Source organism: Trachypithecus francoisi, unplaced genomic scaffold (assembly GCF_009764315.1).
Source record: "Trachypithecus francoisi isolate TF-2019V2 unplaced genomic scaffold, Tfra_2.0 Lachesis_group6, whole genome shotgun sequence".
NCBI classification, from domain to species: Eukaryota; Metazoa; Chordata; class Mammalia; order Primates; family Cercopithecidae; genus Trachypithecus; species Trachypithecus francoisi.
In genome coordinates, this window is record NW_022681471.1 from 4,719,158 (window position 1) to 4,739,402 (window position 20,245).

Below are 20,245 nucleotides of genomic sequence, written 5' to 3' on the forward strand. Positions count from 1 at the left end.
AGGCATGAGCCACTGCACCCAGCCTAGGTAACCTTTTTGTTGTAAGAATTAAAGCAGAGGAAACTTCATTGTCATGTCTATTGAAAGTGGCCTGTTTGAGAAATTAGGCTGTTGTCTCTCCCTCTCTCTTCCCATCTCTCAGTTTTAGTTTGATGATGTGGAACTTCAGCATGAGTGACTCTATTCTGATTTTTCATCTGGTCTTTTTGATCCTAATGCAGAATCTAAGTCCACCACAGTGACCTTTTATTGTTTTATTTAACAGGAGTAGTTAGGAGTTGAGGAAACAAAACGAAAAAAAGTAGGCAGCTTTTGGATGTTGGCCTATGAAAGGAAGAAGAGAAATTGGAAAGTACTGAAGGATGATGATAAGTTTGTTTTAGACTGGGTGTGGTGGCTCACTCCTGTAATCCTAACATTTTGGGAGGCCGAGGTGGGTGAATCACCTAAGGTCAGGAGTTCAAGACCAGCCTGGCTAACATGGTAAAACACTGTCTCTACTAAAAATACAAAAATTACCTGGGCGTGGTGGCAGGGACTTGTAATCTCAGCTACTTGGGAAGCTGAGGCATGAGAATCACTTGAGCCCAGGAAGCGGAGGTTGCAGTGAGCCAAGACTGTGCCACTGCACTCCAGCCTGGGGGATAGAGTGAGCTGTCTCAAAAAAAAAAAAAAAAAAAAAAAAAAAAAGTTTTAGAGTTGTTTTAATGAAATACTTGAGTAGGCTTAATAAATAAAAAGAGGAAGATTTTGAATAGACACCACCTCTATTTTTTGTACTATCCTTTACCAAAGTTACATTTCTTTCCCTAATGAGTGAAAGTCATTGAAAAAATAGAGTAGGGTTGCCTGACAAATGGATAGAAAGGAGAGTTTGCCTGTTTTAGAAGACTTTAAATAATAACAATATTAATACTACTAAAAACACCACCAATGGCATCTAGGATGGTTTGGATTTTTATCCCCACCCAAGTCTCATGTTGAAATGTAATCCTCAATGCTGGAGGTGGGAGGTCATTGGATCATGGCGGCAGTTTCTCATGGTTTAATATCACTCCCCCTTGGTGCTCTCATCACAATAGTGAGTTCTTACAAAATCTGGTTGTTAAAAAGTGTGTAGCTCCTCCCCGCCCCACCCCCTTCCTCCTAGTCTGGTCATGAAAAAAGCCTCACTCCCCCTTGTTCTTCCACCACAAGTAAAAGCTTCCTCAGGCCACACCAGAAACAGATACCACTATGCTTCCTATACAGACTGTGAAACTGTGAGCCAATTAAACCTCTTTTCTTTATAAATGACTCAGTCTCAGATATTTCTTTATAGCAATGAGAGAATGAACTAATACAGAAAATGGATATCAGAGGTGGGGCATTGCTATGAATATACCTGGAAATGTGGACATGACCTTGGAATTGGGTGACAGACAGAGGTTAGAAGAGTGTCATGGGCTCAGAAGAAGTCAGGAAGATAAGGACAACTTTGGAACTTCCTAGACAATTGTTGAATAGTTGAGCAACATGCTGATAGTGATAGGCACAATGAAGTCTAGGCTGAGGTGGTCACAGATGGAGATGAGAAACGTATTCAGAACTGAAGCACTTTTGTTATGCTTGTTATGCTTTAGCAAAGAACTTGGAAACATTTGCCCCTGCCATAGGAATCTGTGAAACTTTGACCTTGCAAATGATGATTTAGGGTATGTGGTAGAAGAAATTTCTAAGCAGCAAAATGTTCAAGATGTGGCCTGCTGCTTCTGACAACCTATACCTGAAAATTCCTGAAACTGGAACGCCTATGTAAAAGGGAAGTATAGCATAAAAGTTGGAAAATTTGCAGCCTCACCATGTGGTAGAAAAGAAAAAGCCCATTTTCAGGGGAGAAATTCAAGCAGGCTCCAGAAATGTGCATGAGAAAAAAAAGAAGCCAAGTGTTAATATCCAAGACAATGGAGAAAATGCCTCAGAGGCATTTCAGAGATCTTTGCAACAGCCCCTTCCATCACAGACCCAGAGGCCTAGGAAAAAAGAATAGTTTCATGGTCTAGGCACAGGGCCTTGCTGCCTGGTGCAGCCTTGGGAAACTGCTCCCTGCACCCCGGCTGCACTAGATCCAGTTATGACCAAAAGGGACTCAGGTACAGCTCAGGCTGCTGCTTCAGAGGATGCAAGCTGTAAGCCTTGATGGCTTCCACATAGTGTTAAGGCTGCAGGTACACAGAATGCAAGAGTTGAGGCTTGGGAGGCTCTGCCTAGATTTCAGAGGAAGTGTGGAAAACCCTTGATATCCAGGCAGAAGCCTGGTGCAGAGGTGGAACCTTCATGGAGAACCTTTACTAGGGCAGTAAAGGTTCCTCATGGAGAAACTCTAGTAGAGCAGTAGGGGGAAAATGTCAGGTAAGATACCCCACACAGTGTCCCCACTGGGATACTACCTAGTGGAGCTGTGAAAAGAGGGCCACTATCCTCCAGACTCCAGAAAAGTAGATTCACCAATAGCTTGCACCCCACACCTGCAAAGCCACAGGTACTCAGTGCCAGCCCATGAAAGCAGCTGTGGGGGCTGAACCCTGTAAAGCCACAGAAGCAGAGCTGCCCAATGCTTTGGGAGCCACCCCTTGTGCCATGGCGTCCTGCATGTAAGACATGGAGTTAAAGGGGATTATTTTGGTGTTTTAAGATGTAATGACTGCCCTGCTGGTTTTTGGACTTGCGTGAGGCCTGTAGCTCCTTTATTTTGGCAGATTTCTCCTTTTTGGAATGGGAGCATTTACTCGATGCCGATACCCCCATTGTATCTTGAAAGTTACTAATTTGTTTTTTGTTGGTGTCTTTGTTTTATTTTTATTTTAGAGGCTCATAGGTGTAAGGGACTTACCTTGTCTCAGATGAGACTTTGAACTTTCGACTTTTGAGTTAATGCTGGAGTGAGTTAATACTTTTAGGGACTGTTGGGAAGGCATAATTGTATCTTGCAATGGGAGAAGGACATGAGATTTTGGAGGGGCCAAGACAGAATAATATGGTTTTGATCTGTGTCCTCATCGAATAGTTTGGTGACGTATAATCCCCAGTGCTGGAGGTGGGGCCTGGTGGGAGGTGATTAGATCATGGGGGCAGTTTCTCATGATTTAATACCATCACCCCTTGGTGCTGTCATCTTGGTATTGTGTTCTCATGAGATCTGGTTGTTTAAAAGTGTGTAGCACCTGCCCCCTCTCTCTTCCTCCTATTCTAACCATGTGAACATGTGAAGTGACTCACTCCTGCATTGCCTTCCACCATGTGTGAAAGCTACCTGAGGCCTCCCCAGAAGCAGATGCCACCATGCTTCCTGTACAGCCTGGAGAACCATGAGTCAATTAAACCTCTTTTCTTGATAAATTACTCAGTCTTAAATATTTTTATAGCAATGTTATAATGGACAAATATAACATCTATATATACAATATATATGAAAAGCATGTGAAAAGCTATGTGTGTGTGTGTGTGTATGTTTATACTTATATACAGGTACACATATATGTGTGTTTATATACACACACACATATATATATACATATAAATTTTCACATGCTTTCCCTTTATAAAATCCTCACAAGTTAATTGATAGTTTTAGGCATCATTAAATATGATTAAGAAACTTACCAAATATCACATAACTAACATATCTTTGAGTCAGAATAAAAACACTATAACCATGACTTAATTTTTTAATCAAGAACTTTTATTCATCACAAGCACAGTAAAAATGTTTAAAGTCACAAATTAAGAGAAGATGTTTTATATACATATACACACACATGCGTACACACACACACCAAAGAATCTTATCCAGAATATTTAAATAATTAGCACAATTTAATAATAAATGAAAAATGAATAGAAAAATTGGCAAAAGAACTCTTCAGAGAAGAGAAAACACAAGTGGCCATAAACATTTGAAAAGACATTCAGTCTTATTATTATTACTATTATTTATTTATTTCTTCTTAAAAAAAATAGGGATACATGTGTAGAACGTGCAGATTTGTTATATAAGTATACGTGTGCCATGGTGGTTTGCTGCACCTATTGACCCATCCTCTAAGTTCCCTCTTCTCACCCACATCCCCCAACAGGCTCTGGTGTGTGTTGTTCCCCTCTCTCTGTCCATGTTCTCATTGTTCAACTCCCATTTATGAGTGAGAACATGTGTTACTTTGTTTTCTATTCTAGTTTGCTGAGGATGATGACTTCCAGTTTCATCCATGTGCCTGAAAAGGATTTGATTTCAATCCTTGTTGTGGCTGCATTGTATTCCTTGGTATACATGTACCACATTTTCTTTATCCAGTCTATCATTGATGGGCATTTGGGTTGGTTCCATGTCTTTGCTATTTTAAATAGTGCTGCAGTAACCATACATGTGCATGTGTCTTTATAGTAGAATGATTTATATTCCTTTGGATATATACCCAGTAATGGGATTGCTGGGTCAAATGGTATTTCTGGTTCTAGACCCTTGAGGAATCACCACACTGTCTTCCACAATGGTTGAATTAATTTACATTCCCACCAACAATAGTAAGGCATTCCTATTTCTCCACGGCCTCACCAGCATCTATTGTTTCCTGATTTTTTAATAATCACCATTCTGGCTGGTGTGAGATGGTGTCTCATGGTGGTTTTGATTTGCATTTCTCTGATTATCAGTGATGTTGAGCTTTTTGTCATATGTGTGTTGGCCATGTAAATGTCTTCCACTGAGAACTGTCTGTTCATATTCTTTGCCCACTTTTTGATGGGGTTGTTTGTTTTTTCTTATAAATTTGTTTAAGTTCCTTGTAAATACTGGGTGTTAGACTTTTGTCAGATGGGTAGATTGCAAAAATTCTCTCACATTCTGTAGGTTGCCTGTTCACTCTGACCCTAGTTTCTTTGGCTGTGCAGAAGCTCTTTCATTTAATTAGATCCAATTTTTAAATTTTGGCTTTTGTTGCAATTGTTTTTCGTGTCTTCGTCATGAAGTCTTTGCACATGCCTATGTCCTGAATGGTATCACCTAGGTTTTCTTCTAGGATTTTTATGGTTTTGGGTTTTACATTTAAGTGTTTAGTCCATTTTGAGTTAATTTTTGTATACGGTGTTAGGAAGGGGTCCAGTTTCAGTTTTCTGTATATTGCTAGCCAGTTTCCCCAGCACTACTTATTGAATAGGACATCTTTCCCCATTGCTTGTTTTTGTCAGGTTTGTTGAAGATCAGATGGTTGTAGATGTGTGGTGTTATTTCTGACGTCTCTCTTCTGTTCCATTGGTCTATATATCTGTTTTGGTACCAGTACTATGCTGTTCTGATTACTGTGGCCTTGTAATATAGTTTGAAGTCAGGTAGCAGGATGCCTCCAGCTTTGTTCTTTTTGCTTAGGATTGTCTTGGCTATACAGGGTCATCTTTGATTCCATAGAAAATTTAAAATAGTTTTTTCTAGTTCTGTGCAGAATGGCAATGGTAGTTTGATGGGAATAACATTGAATCCATAAATTACTTTGGGCAGTGTAGCCATTTTTATGATATTGATTCTTCCTATTCATGAGGATGGAATGTTTTTCCATTTGTGTGTGTCCTCTCTTATTTCCTTGATCAGTGGCTTGTAGTTATACTTGAAGAGGTCCTTCACATCCCTTGGAAGTTATATTACTAGGTATTTTATTCTCTTTGTAGCAATAGTGAATGAGAGTTCACTTATGATTTGGCCCTCTTCCTGTCTATTGTTGGTGTAAAAGAATGCTTGTGACTTTTGCACATTGATTTTGTATCCTGAAACTTTGCTGAATTTGCTTATTAGTTTTATGAGTTTTTAGGCTGAGATAATGGGATTTTCTGAATATAAAATCATGTTGTCTGCAAACAGAGGCAATTTGACTTCCTGTCTTCCTATTCGAATATGTTTATTTCTTTCTCTTGCCTGATTGACCTGGCCAGAACTTCCAATACTATGTTGAATAGGAGTGGTGAGAGAGGGCATCCCTGTCTTGTACCAGTTTTCAAAGGGAAGGCTTCTAGCTTTTGCCCATTCAATATGATATTGTCTGTGGGTTTGTCATAAATAACTCTTATTATTTTGAGATATGTTTCATCTATATCTAGTTTATTGAGCGTCTTTAACATGAAGGGATGTTGAATTTTATCAAAGGCCCTTTCTATGTCTATTGAGATAATCATGTGTTTTTTGTCTTTGGTTCTGTTTATGTGATCGATTATGTTTATTGATTTGCCTATGTTGAACCAGCTGTTGATCCCAGGGATGAAGCTGACTTTAAATAACAAAATAGTAAACCTAAACCAATAGTTATAAAATACTATATTACATTGAATGGATTAAACATTTACATTTAAAAAGCAGAGAAGATTCAGAAATAAACCCATGCATTTATGGCCAATTGTTTTTGTTTTTGTTTTCACATTTACTAGTTTGTTATAAAAGATGCAACTTAGGGATAGCCAAATTGAAAAGATGCGTGGGGCAAGGCATGGGGAGGGGTGGTATACAGAGTTCCCATGCCCTTTCCAGCACCTGGGTGTGTTCTGCAACTTGGAAGGTCACTGAATCTCATTGTTCAAGAGTTTTTGTGTAGCCTGCTCTCCAGCCTGCTCTCCTCCACTTCCCAGAGGTCAATGGGGTGGGTCTTAAAGTTTCAACCGTCTAATAACTAGGTCTTTTCAGTGATCAGCCCCAACCTGAGGCTATCTTGATTGCCCACCTTGTCACCTAATTAGCAAAAACTAAGGTGTGAATGAAAGGGCCTCATTATGAACAACAAAAGACACTTTTGTCACTCAGGAAATTCTAAGAGCTTTAAAAACTCTGTGCCAGGAAGTGGGAATGAAGACCAAGCATATTTCTTATTATAACAGAGTTTACCCCTTAGTTTTTGACCATGGATCCCATGTAGCAAAATGTGAAATGTTACAAGATATATATTACTAGAGACCTATTCAGTCATTAATAATTAGTATAGTTCAACATTATAATGTATGAAAATACTTCCTAAGGAGAGTTTACTCAGGTTTGTGGGCTTCTATTTGATCTTGTCAGGTTCCGAAAGCAGAGGTGGTTTCAGTAATATATAGCCTCACCCTTTCAGGCATCTGATATGATTGAACTAAGAGGAAATGTCATCTCTTGCTCTGAACCTCTTTCGAGGTGTTAATGTAGTATTAGATTTCCCTCATTACATAGCCTGTTATTCATTCCTTTACACTTAGCAACTATTGTTCCTTTTCTCCATTTATACCCAACTTTTTAAACTTTGGAAGGCACATTAGATTTGGCCACTGTGCTGATCTAGATTGCAAATAACAATAGCAGTCTAGAAAGTTTCTTCCCTTCAGTCCGTTTTCATTTATATATAGTAGATTTACATACATACAAAACTAGTGGGATATCTTGACCTCCAGGTACCACAGAAGCATTCACTGTAAACCCCAGTTTTGCCAGATGGGGTAAAAATAAACTTGATGCATCAGTTCCTTAGGAATTCTGACATGAAGGTTTAAAAATATAGTTAGAGTTTCTTGCTTAGAAATTATTTCTGTTTTGGCATTTGTAGCTGCATCAGTTCCTGTGATCGCTGCATCAGGTAGAAAAAAGAAAGTTGAGGAAATGTGGGCAAAAAAGGAAAAAAATATAAATATAGTCATCATAGCAGCAAGCTCCATTACACCTTTCTCTCCAGTTCCACCAGGAAAGCAGAGGAATGTGTCTAATATGGATAGACCTTTGGTCTCGCTCATGTTGAGCATGAGCACACACTCATGAAGGCGTGTAAGCCAGACCTTCGTGTCTTTATCTGTCTATCTTGGCAATCAATATATTAATTTCCCATTCCTAGTCTATATCAAACTATTACCCTGAGGAGAAGATCTCACTGCCTATTGATGACCATTATGGGCTGTAAAGTGCATTTCTTGATCTAAAGACATGTGACTCGGCAGTCTAAATTGGTGCAACATCATCTGTTCTGGTTATTGTATAGCACTCTGAAAGTTTGTATTTCCTACTTGGTAAGCAAAGTCCAGTTCACTTTCAGTGTCTGTCATGGTCAAGACCCATTTATAGCTACCCTGAGGCTACTGGCATCAGTTTGACTTGTAAGCTATGTTCAGGCCTTTCCCCTGGGAAATCTGCCACATAGCCATGTGCATTCTTTCTTTTGCAGGCAGTAAAAACAAGTATTATTGTCATTTTCTACCTCAGAGGATGCAAGGGGAGTAGGTCGAGATTCAGTCCATCTCTGTACTGCTGTGGTACCTCCATATCCATTTTTCATGGACTCATGGAACACAGTGAGCACACAGGGATGTGATTTCAATCACCATTCAAACCTGAAAGGGAGTTCTGATGGACATCAATATGTTCTAATTTAATGCACCCCTCAAATGCCCATCAGGTCATGCCCCATATGGACATCCCTTTAATAGACCAGTTTTCTGACATCTTTTTGCCTGACCATATGGCCAGATAGGTTAAAAAAAAAAAAAAAATCAAAACATTGTTGCAAGCAGCACACAGTTCAGCCTACTGAGCTGATTTGTTTATACCTTCTTCTATCGAAGTGGTGGTCTTCCAAACAGGATATTATCTATTCCCTTAGAACTACTCTTCATAAACCAAGTAGTTCTTTGTAGTTTGTCAAGAGCAGTTTATAGGGCACTGTCCAATTGACAGCAGAATCCAGCAGCAACTCAAGCACTTCCAAAATCAGTCCTAGAGGTAAAGAAACTTCAAGCTCATGAGTATCTCCCCATTGCGTTCTCTCAGTAGCATAATCCTCTATAAAACATTTCAATTCTATTTGGCAATTCTTGGCAGTAATGTTCCCATCAGATAGTTTCTCTTATATCACCCAAGACTTAATGAGTATTTTGGGTTTTAGGATTATTTTTTGCCCATTAATTATAGGAGCAGTGTTAACTAATACTTATAGTAAGCTCGTAATTGCTCCTCAAATGGAAATTTTCTAGTCCAAAGTCCCAAAGTCCCAATAGTTCTCACCAGAAGTATAATATATAAGCCCCATTCCAAGCTCATTATGAAGTTACTACACAGAGAATGTGTCTGTGCCAGCACTCCAGCCTCTAATCTCTACTGGATGGGCTCAGACAATCTTATTCATTCCCATTTAGCATGCCCAGTTAATATTGCTTGAGTGGTGAATCTATACTCCTTCTGTTCTACAGAAACAGTTCCTCAGTCAGACATAATATGCAACCCCATAGTACACCCAGGTAAATGAGATACAACCCCTTCACATAAAGCCTGTTCAAATATACCAATTCCCCTCAAAACTTTCACTTTAACCCTATCAACCCTAATATTCTTAATTGTAATCTCCATTCAGAATTCATCAACAAGTTTTTCTTTACAATACTAGGTAGAAGTATTCTCCAGTCAAATGTAATATTCGTTCACATAAAACATTCAGTAAAGGAGAAATAACCTGTTCACACTGTAAATATTCCAACTTTTATAATCTTACATTTCTGTATTCTCTTAACTAAATGAAAGCCTGCATTAGGCTTTCATCAGTTGGGTTGATACCATCGTGTAAGGGGATCCCATGTAAAGAAGTCCTCAAAACTTCTCTTCCTCCTTGTGACCATTTTACCCACCCAGTGTTTACAGATTTGAGTCCCCAGAGAGGAAGTTGAGCCAAGGGATGCTGGCTCTTTTGTCAATCTTTATCTGATTAATCTGCCTGATTATTGCCCCAAGTGATTTACAGGCCAAGTTTCTCATTGCAAATTCTGCCATTTGGCTTTTTAAATTTCTCTATACTTTAAGGTATATGATGACTTTTCTGAAGCCCTTTAATATTGAGAGAACAGCAGGGATCTTTTGGTCCGCTGTATTACTCTATTTTCATACCGTTATAAAGAAATATCTGAGACTGGATAATTTATAAAGAAAAAGAGATTGAATGGACTCACATTTCCACATGGCTGGGGAGGCCTCACAATCATGGTGAAAGGCAAAAGAGGAACAAAGGCACATCTTACACGTTGGCAGGCAAGAGAGCATGTGCAGGGAAACTGCCCTTTATAAAACCATCATATCTCATGAGACATATTCACTATCATGAGAACAGCATGAAAAAAACCCACCCCCATAATTCAGTTACCTCCCACTAGGTCCATCTCTTAACATGTTCAGATTATGGGAGATACAATTCAAGATGAAATTTGGGTGGGAACACAGCCAAACCATATCATCCACTCAACCTTCAATAGTGCTGTATTAAGGTCTTTGCTTCAACCCTGTCAGTATTTGTTTGGCATATCTCATTTCTTAATAACCATTGTGAGAGGAAAATAAATCTTGGGACCTCAAAACCACTAAGCCAAAGAGAAAAGTGAAGCTGGGAACTCCTTAGGGCAAAACCTTCCTCGCATTCTATTCCTTACAAAGATGGCTACTAAGATAAAAAAGCTACATACCTCCCTCACAAGGAGTTTCCTTGCGGACAAAGGAAAGATAGAACTAAATGTTATCCATCTGCTCACTGAGATAAATGCATATCTAATTGCCTCTTTTGGAAAGGCTAATCAGAAACTCAAAAAAAGGCAACGGTTTGTCTCTTATCTACCTATAACCTGGAATCCCCCTCCCTGCTTCACATTGTTTCACCTTTCTGGACAGAACTAATGTACATCTTTCATATATTGATTGATGTCTCATGTCTTCTTAAAATGTATAAAACCAGGCTGTGCCTTGACCACCTTGGGCACATGTTGTCAGGACCTCCTGAGGCTGTGTCATGGGTGCACATCATTAAATTTGGCAAAATAAACTTCATAAATTGTCTGAGACCTGTCTCAGATATTTTGGCTTCACATTTGGCAACCATGGCGGGATTCTGAGTGGAGGTGCCCTTTACCTTTCGCAAATCTCTTATCAGTGTTTGGTATCAGATTGAGCTATCTTTATGGCTCAAACCAATAGGACAGTTTGCTGAGGACTGGAAGCACCCTCTCCAGAGAATCCCTGATATCCTAAAATTTGGTCAAGATCTAAAGTTCATTTTGCTGTACAACTCCATTTATGCCACTTTTACTTGCTTCCAACAAGGAAGGCTTCCATAATGATTAAAGGTAGGTTACTTATTTCTGGAGTTTGAGTTCTCTTCCAACAGGGAAGGTGAGTTTGAGTTATTTCCTGCTTCTAGTATAGTAGAGAGCAGTCTTTAGTCTGAGACCCATCCCTAGGTAAGCAGCTGAATTGGAGTTTTGTTTTGGCTAAAGACTAACAACCAGCTGGTCTTAGTATCTTTTTACCATTAGAGCACTCAGTAATCACATTGATAGGTTTTTGTTGTTTTTGTTTGTTCTGGTCTTTCTCTCATCAGATTTGACCAACTCTACCTGGCTTAATCAAATCTGAATGAGAATTCCAAATTATGGTAATAAGGCCTCTCTGAATTGGCTAGAATTTCTTGCAGCTGCAAAAGGGAGAACAAACACGCTTGTTTTCTGTGTTTGCTTCCTGTCTTAAATTTTTTTTTCTTTCATTTACTTTTCTTCTACTCTATAACCCCTACCCCGTTCACCATCTTCAGTGCCAAGAAAAATCTAGAGAAGGCTTCTAATGACTAGAACCCCTTAAATAACTCAGAACAAAGGTACCCCTCTCCCCTGTTGGGGTATTTGGTTTTCTCTGAGGATTTTTAAGAGTCACGGGCAGATTCTTTTTAGGTCTAAAGCTCTGCTCTCCTGTTTTACATTACCTGACCTCCTTGGCTTTGGGGGTACCAGAGAGTGCCTTGTACTGTGAGAGGATATGACATTCGCTTATGTAACGGTGGGTGAGATCTACAAAGTTACAGGTGGCTGAGAACAGTTTACAGGAAGTGTTCCTGGCTGGATTTTTTTGTCTTCTAGGATGTCATTATTTAGGATTCTAATGCTAGTTCAGAGGTGTATTGTAAATATTCATTTTTATTGCCTTTTTATACTGAAATTAATTTTGATTGGCTTGTCTGTACATTTGTGTGAGGAACTGAACTGTTGTTTTCATAAGTAAATAAGATAATGAGTTTCTTTAGCTCTGAAGAGAAAGGACATTTTGCTCCTCCTAGCCGAAAGGCACCTCTGGGTGACTAGAGGCCTAATGGGAATGTCTGAGGGGTTGGTCCCCCATGATATGCAGTGACACTACAGGGAACCCCCAACAAAATTAGTTTAGAAAGGTTTTTCCAGGAAGCACATGTAGAAACTGTTAACTCCAAATCATTTTGAGCCTTCTATGAGGTCTAGACCTCTGGAGAGAGAACCTGAGATATGTAAGAGGGAGGAAATGACTCAGTGGTGACACACTGTGGAGTCCCACCCACAACTAGCACTTTTTGACCCACTCCACTGAACCCTAGGCCGTAGTTCATTCCTCCCTTTAAAAAAGTGGGAAACAAATAATCTAAGAATGAGGAAAAACAAGGCAAATGACCCCTTTCAGGCACCCCTTTGGTTTTATGGTGCCTCTTCTTGCAAATGTTTGTGTGAAATTGATGTATGTGGTCTTTTTGTGCACAATTACATCAAGGAAAATTCAGAGCCCAAAGGTTAACCTGAAAGTATAAAGTTCCCAAGTTCTCTCTCTGCTTTCTTTTCTGCCTTCTTTAATTCTGCTGTTACATTTCTACTGAGATAAAATTTACTGTATGCATCCAACCATTTCTTTTGTTACTGCTTCTGCAGACCAATTAATTTGTAGTAATATCTCATGACTAGAGTTATGAAGTAAAAGCTAAAGGATATTTGGTTATATGAGTGTATGTGTGTGTTTATGTATACGTACATGTATTTTGTTATGTTTTTGGCCATAAGGTACCAAATTGGCTTAAAGAGTACTCATAAATTCAATAATAATCCCAAATGTTTTTCAAGTTCACATGACTTAAGTAAACTCTTTAATAAGCTAGCTTTAAAATGATTGGTTAAGTGACATTAGAAATGTCTTAAGAATTTCCAGCATACATTTTTGCTTGCATTTATTAAGATATTTCATACCTATCCCTGCCAAATACTATATGGTGTCAAAATTTGGCATAAGAATTACAAAACTATGAACCCAGCCCAAAACAGAATAATCTTTGCTTGTGTAATTTTTGATAAATAAGACATTAATATTGATTTAATGAGAATAACTAAATCTTGAATTATTTAGTAAATTAACTACATATTTAATCCTAAGATTTTTACTTAAATAAACACCTGAAATCCACAGTCTATAAAATGTCTGGCTGGAAAATAATTGTAACCACCCAACAGGTTCACCTTGTCTGTTGCCTATACAGAGCCAATTTATCAAGATGGGGGAAGTGCAATAAAGAGAAATTCATGCAGGGCCAACTCTGCAGGTGACCAGAGTTTTATTATTATGCAAACCATTTTCCTGAGAATTTGGAGATCAGAGATTTTTAAGGATAATTTGGTGAGTAGGGGTCCAGTGAGTAAGCAGTTCTGATTGGTTGGGTTGGAGATGAAATCATAGGGAGTGGAGGCTGTTCTCTTGTGCTGAGTCAGTTCCTGGGTGAGGGCTGCAAGAACAGATGAGTCAGTTTATCAATCTGAGTGGTTCCAGCTGATCCATTGAGTGCAGGGTCTGCAAAATATCTCAAGCACTAATCTTACATTTTACAGTGATGATATTATCCCCAGGAACAATTTGGAGATATTTAAAAGTTTGCAGCCTCTGGCTGCATGACTCCTAAACCATAATTTCTAATCTTGTGGCTTTAGGCAGTCTAGTTCCCAGACAGAAAAGGGGTTTGTTTTGGAAAATGACTGTTAGAGTCTTTGTTTCAAAGCTAAACTAAAAACTAGTTCTTTCCAAAGTTAGCTCAGCCTATGCCAAAAAATGAACAAAGACTGTTTGGAGGTTAGAAGCAAGATGGAGTCACTTAGGTCATATGTCTTTCACTGTCTTAGTTATACTTTTGCAATTGCAGTTTTATAACTTTAAATGGTGACTATAACAGTTTTCATAAATACTTTAGGTAATCTATTAATATAATTAGGTAAAGTACTGAGATAAATACTTGTAGACAAACTTGTCATAATTTAGAATCTAAGTTGTATTAACTTAAATAACGGAAATTTCATTAATTGGATGTTTTCCAATAAAAATATTATAGGCAAACATTCTTTCTAAAAAGAAGTGTGTATTTTTTAAAAGGTGTATGATGTTTTCTCTAATTCAAAACTTATTTGTAGGTTATGTATAAAACAAGGTGAAAGGAACCAGGAAATAAGAGAGATATAAAGAATGCTACAGAAATAAAGAGGTGTTTTGCTAAGAAAGCTTAAAGAAAAATAACTTCATATGAGAAAGAATATTGTATAGTAAATTTTTTCCTAAAATAAATGGTTGTTTAAGAAAGGTGGATGTTCAGGACAAGCCAGAAAGTCGAAGCATGTCAAGAATGGTCTGTGTAAGTCATAGTAAGAGGATTTATATAAAAAGAGAACCTTTTATATGATCAAATTATCTATAATTAAAGGGGAATTATAGTGGTCTTTCTATAGACTGGGTTTTGATTCTTAAAAAACACTTATACACTAAAGAATTGGTTCAAACTACAAATTTTCTTAAGGTTATTGCTTTACTCTTAACAAATTACAAGACATTCAATTTTTTTTATACATCAACTTTTATTGCATCTCACTGTTTTCAGCTTTCTTTCCCATTTTAAATGGACTGAAATAATAACTCTATTTTTCAATTCATATTTCAGCTCCTGTGATTTTTTTTTCTTTTGGGGTCTAACTGTAGTGGCCTGATGCTACACACACACAAAAAAAAAAGGAAAAAAAGTTTTATTCTTTGAGGCCTAAAGGAAATGTTTCCTTTCCACATAATATTTCCTATACTGAACAGCAGTCACACTGCCGAAGGTCTATTTTTTGCCTTTGGGTAACTGGCTTAATAAACAGATCATATGCTTTATTGAAATAATTTCTACATAATTATTACTAAGTTTGATTTGCTTAGAGAAAACTGAGATTAAATTTATTTTTAAATTAAAGTTATTACATCCGTGCAACTTTCTGTATGTGCTTTTAAAATTGTTGTGCCATTAAGTTACTGGGCATTAACCCCTGGGTCTAAAAAGGATACCAATCCTGCTAAATCTGAAACACCGACAGCAGTTAAAACCTCATTTTCAGACCCAGAGGAAGATGCCCATCAAAATAAACTGTGTTTGTGAGACACAGGGCCTGAAATTAAAATTATTCAACCCCCCAAGGCCCAGGGACTATTACAGAAGAGGTGGTCACATGAGATTGTAAGGGCCAATTTTGAGAGATAAAATAAGTTCAGTTTCTCCATAAATTAACCATTAATGTTGAATGCATGCTGATGCAAAACCAGCATATGGGTCTCTGTGTCAGATTAACAAGATTTTCTTGAAGCATTACCCCACTGGTTAATAAAGATTATTAAGGTTGCAAAAAGGTTTATGGAAATTCTATCTCATGGTCAAGATAATTACAATTTTATATATTGTTTATAAAATTTTGAAAAACAAATTGGCCTCATGTTGTTTTCATTAGGGCTTATTGTTTGGAAAATTAAGTCTGCTTTTCAAAGAATAAAGATTTTCACTTTTTTTTTAATCTCTGAGTTATCACTTTGATTAAATGAATGACTTATTTTACAATGGCCTGTGATCCTATTATATGATATCAAGAGTTTTAAACTTTTCATATTTGACAAACTCTCCAAAGTCAAATTCTAACTTTGGTCCTCATTAATGTTAGTCCCCTAAAGTCCAAAAGAGACATATTCAGCTTATTTAATATAATAAAATTATACAGGAAACATTGTCAAATATAAAAGTGTTTACCCTTCTTTGGATTATATTTATATAAATGTGTTATTAGTATGTGTTCCAGAATTCTGTATTTCTGTGATTCTGACATGTTTTAGTGTATGTTAGAAGCAGCAATTATGATTATTATGTAAAATTGCTGTATGCCACAGAAGTAACTAAGTTTCCTTGTCAACTCTGACTGTTTTATGACTTTTGCCATCCACAGTTGTTTTACTTTTATCGTTTTAGCATGGTGCTCTTATAATTAGCATGGGACTCTAACAGGTGCTCTGGAATGCAGGTTTTGAAGACTAAAACAGAGAAAATACTAAGACTCCCATGGAGAGCTGCAATGTTCATGAATATTAAGTAGTACAAGAGGTAACTGCATGGACAGAACTAATAAAAGACAGAAATAATACTTCTATGACTTTTTGGTAAAAACATTGCTGATTATTTCTTTGTTTTTCGGAGCAAAGTAAACTTTTCTTTTCAGCTATTTACAGCTTTTAACAATTGAGTACAGTATACTACTGTAAACAAAATTTGGAGCACATATCTCTCTACCTAATTTCTCCAAAGTTTGGAAACTGGTTGTGAGTATTCTTAACTTATGGCAATATAGTTATTTGCATAAGTGCAATAAGAATCTATTTTTTTGTAACAGGACACAATTGGAGATACTGGTTATTTTACCAAGGTTTTGACTGGAATGACTTGCTATCAGATACAGACTTTTATAAGGAATCAAAGTTGACATAGAGCCAATAAAAGCCCCTTGTGAAAGCTGACCTCATACCTTGTCTACCCATTCCCTGCATAGGTCCCTGAACTATGGTAAGTCAAGAATGTCACTTTCTGACAGGCTCAGGAGCCCCACATTTTCTTGGGACTTCGAGGTGGGAAATTCACCCAATTAATATAGGTGTTTGCAGGCACAGGCTGGGCTTAAGGCATTAAAGTCAAATTTGAGATTCCTGAAAGAATAAAGTTCCAGCAAAGCTGTTTTTTCAAGGAGGTACCTATGTGGCAAATAATTATTTTTGCTGACTTTATGCAAATTATCCATCCTAGTATAATAAGACTAAAACTTATTTGGCAAATGAACTTGTTTTTTGATTCATCTCTAGTAAAAATAAGTGCTGGAGAGAGTGAAATTATGTTTGGAAATGAACTATAGTACATCTGTTGTTCTAGTGTTGTCTAATGTTTTCCAATTTGTATTATTTTCTATGTTTTGGAAAGAATTTGACAATTTTTTCTGGCTGCAAATTTCCAAAATAATGTTTACATTTTTTTTTTTTTCTTTCTTTGCCCCGCCCCCATTTTTTCTGATTCAAAATCACTAAAATTTAAGCTGTGCTCTCTTAAAGCCATGGGAACTGAAGCTAGACAACTTAAACTTTAGAAGAAAATAACAGCATTCTATTTACATACACATGCCACTTTCATACCTGCCTACTGATGTATGGACTTCAGAATAATATAGGCTATCCTGATTTTCTGAGAAATACTGACTGGTAGTAAGTATAGCGGATAGAAGGATACGTGGGTTGGGGACTACCAGGTGTCAGGGAATTATAATATTGTTTATTGGTCTCAAGTCTTGTACAAATTTTCATCCTCTCCTTTTTTGTTTGTTTCTTTTCTTGTATTACAGAGAATATAGGGCTGTTGCAGGGGCTAGTACAGGGAATAGTGAGCCTCTTTTTGAGATAATCTTGTGTGATAGTGGCAATTTCATCTATGGCTTTCTGCCATCGAGGATATTGTTTATGGTCAAGTAGGGGTTTCTTTGCATTTATTTCAATCTTTATTGGAGTGGCTGAGAATATTTTCCCTATGTCTGTATTTGCCTGGGACCATAAGTGAGAAGGGACACCCATAAGCAAATGCTCTGCTTCTGGGTTTGAAAGGAAGATCGGGGAGGCTAAAAGGAGTTTCGCCATTCCCTGCTTTTTATTCCAAAGTTGTGGGAAGTCAGGGACCCTGAACGGAGGGACCGGCTGAAGCCATGGCAGAATAATATAAATTGTGAAGATTTCTTTTTTTTTTTTCATCTTTACTATTTATTATTACTGTTTTTGAGACGGAGCCTCACTCTGTTGACCAAGCTGGAGTGTAGTAGAACGATGTCTGCTCACTGCAACCTCTGCTTCCTAGATTCAAGTGATTCTCCTGCCTCAGCCTCCAGAGTAGCTGGGACTGTGGGGTTTTTCCAGAGCTCGGCAGCATGCGTGTTCAAGGGACTATCAATGTGGGTTCTCCTAGAAGGCTCTGGATGGAGAGCAAAATGGTCCTGACGTCATATAGGGCAGACCACTTGTCCTTCAGGACGTCCAGGCATATGTTACCCTGGGTGTCCACGTTGGGGTGGTAGCAGGGTGTGAGGAATTTCACCGTGGGCGCATTGTAAGGGTAGCCACTGGGGAACTCTAGTGAGAGCTTATACCTTAGGTCTTCATATACTGTTCCAGCTGCTCCATGGATGGTCCCTACCCATTTGAAGAGGTTGTCTGATTCAGGGAAGGCAGAAATCCCTTTATCGCCAGACATCATGAGGGTCATCAGCTCCTGCTGTAGCCTTTTGCCCACAGGACCCTGGGCGGCGCCCCCACTTGGCTCGGCTCCTTTACGGGCGGCGGTGACACTTGTGGCTCCTGGGTCGCGGTTTTGGGAAGCCATCTGGGCGGCGTTGGCAGAGAGACAGGAACTCGGAGAACATGACTGCAACTGCCAAATTGTGAAGATTTCATGGACAGTTATTAGTTCCCCAAATTAATACTTTTATAATTTCTTACACCTGTCTTTACTGCAATCTCTGAACATAAATTGTGAAGATTTCCTGGACATTTATCCCTTCCCCAATCAATACTCTTATAATTTCCTATGCCTGTCTTTACTTTAATCTCTTTATCCATCATCTTCATAAGCTGAGGATGAATGTCACCTCAGGACCCTGTGATGATTGCGTTAACTGCACAAATTGTTTGTAGAGCATGTGTATTTGAACAATATGAAATCTGGCACCTTAAGAACAGGATAACAGCGATTTTCAGGGAACAAGGGAGATAACCTTAAAGTCTGGCTGCCTGTGGGCCGGGCAGGACAGAGCCATGTTTCTCTTATTACTAAAAACAGGTAAGATAAATATCACTGAATTCTTCCCCAGTAAGGAATATTAATAATTAACAGCCCTGGGAAAAGAATGCATTCCCAGAGGAGGCCTCTGAAATGGCCGCTCTGGGGGTGTCTGCCTTATGCACATGTAGGTAGGGATGAAACACGCCCTAGTCTCCTGCAGTGCCCCCAGGCTTGCTAGAATTAGGAAATTCCAGCCTGGCAAATTCTAGTCAGACTGGTTCTCTGCTCTTGAACCTTGTTTATCAATGACAATGTGTGCACAGCTGGACATGGAAGTTAATTAGTGATTCTAGTTTCACCCTGACCTTGTGATCTCGCCATGACCTCCTGCCTTGTGATCTTTTGTCGTCCTTGAAGCATGTGATCTCTGTGACTCACACCCTATTCACACACTCCCTCCCTTTTGAAAATTGCTAATAAAAACTTGCTGGTTTTATGGCTCAGGGGGGACATCATGGAACCTGCTGACATGTGATGTCTCCCCTGGACACCCAGCTTTAAAATTGCTCTTTTGTACTCTTTCCCTTCATTTCTCAGACCAGCCAACACTTAGGGAAAATAGAAAAGAACTTACGTGAATTATTGGGGGCGGGTTCCCCTGATATTCCAATGTTCTCTCTTCTCCTCTAATATTTTTTCTTCTGTCTCCATTTTACCTTCCAAGTCACAAGATGATGTTTTAACATCGCTAGGATTAAATTGTGGTATATTACCAGGATGATTTTAATTGGATTTTTTGTTGTTGTTGTTTTTCTTTTTTTTAGTCTTCTGGTTCCAGTTCTAAAAAAGTTCACTTTTTGATGAAAAAGAGATATGGGCATTATGGATATTGTGGAGATCACAGCTCACAAAATTGACAGGGGCCCTAGGGCATATTAGGAACACATGGAACCTACTGAGTACGTCACATTTAGAGCCTTCAGAGGAAAAATAAATCCAATGAAATGGTAAGGTATAGGTTTGGATTTAAAAGATGAGATAGTTTTATTAAAAACACCTACCATGTTAATCTTTTCATTATTCCAAGGAATGGAGTTTCTAAATAAGTTGGGATTTATAACAGATATAGTTCTTCTTGTGTCAGTTAAGGCAGTTGAAAGCTCATGGTTTATTATATAATCTCTCCCAATTGTTTCTCAGGGTAGTATATTTGGAGAGGCGAAACCCTTTAACTTCCTTAGAGCACTCCGAGTCTTTCTGAATTGCACCTTCCTGCTGTTGCTTCTGTTTCAGCCTAAGTCAGTCCCTTTTAAGGT

At 38.2% G+C, this 20,245-nt stretch overlaps 1 pseudogene; it reads right to left on the reverse strand.

The window, feature by feature from the left end:
• Positions 1 to 258: 258 nt before the first annotated feature.
• On the reverse strand, positions 259 to 18,530 carry LOC117078412 (annotated as a pseudogene).
• Positions 18,531 to 20,245: the final 1,715 nt, after the last annotated feature.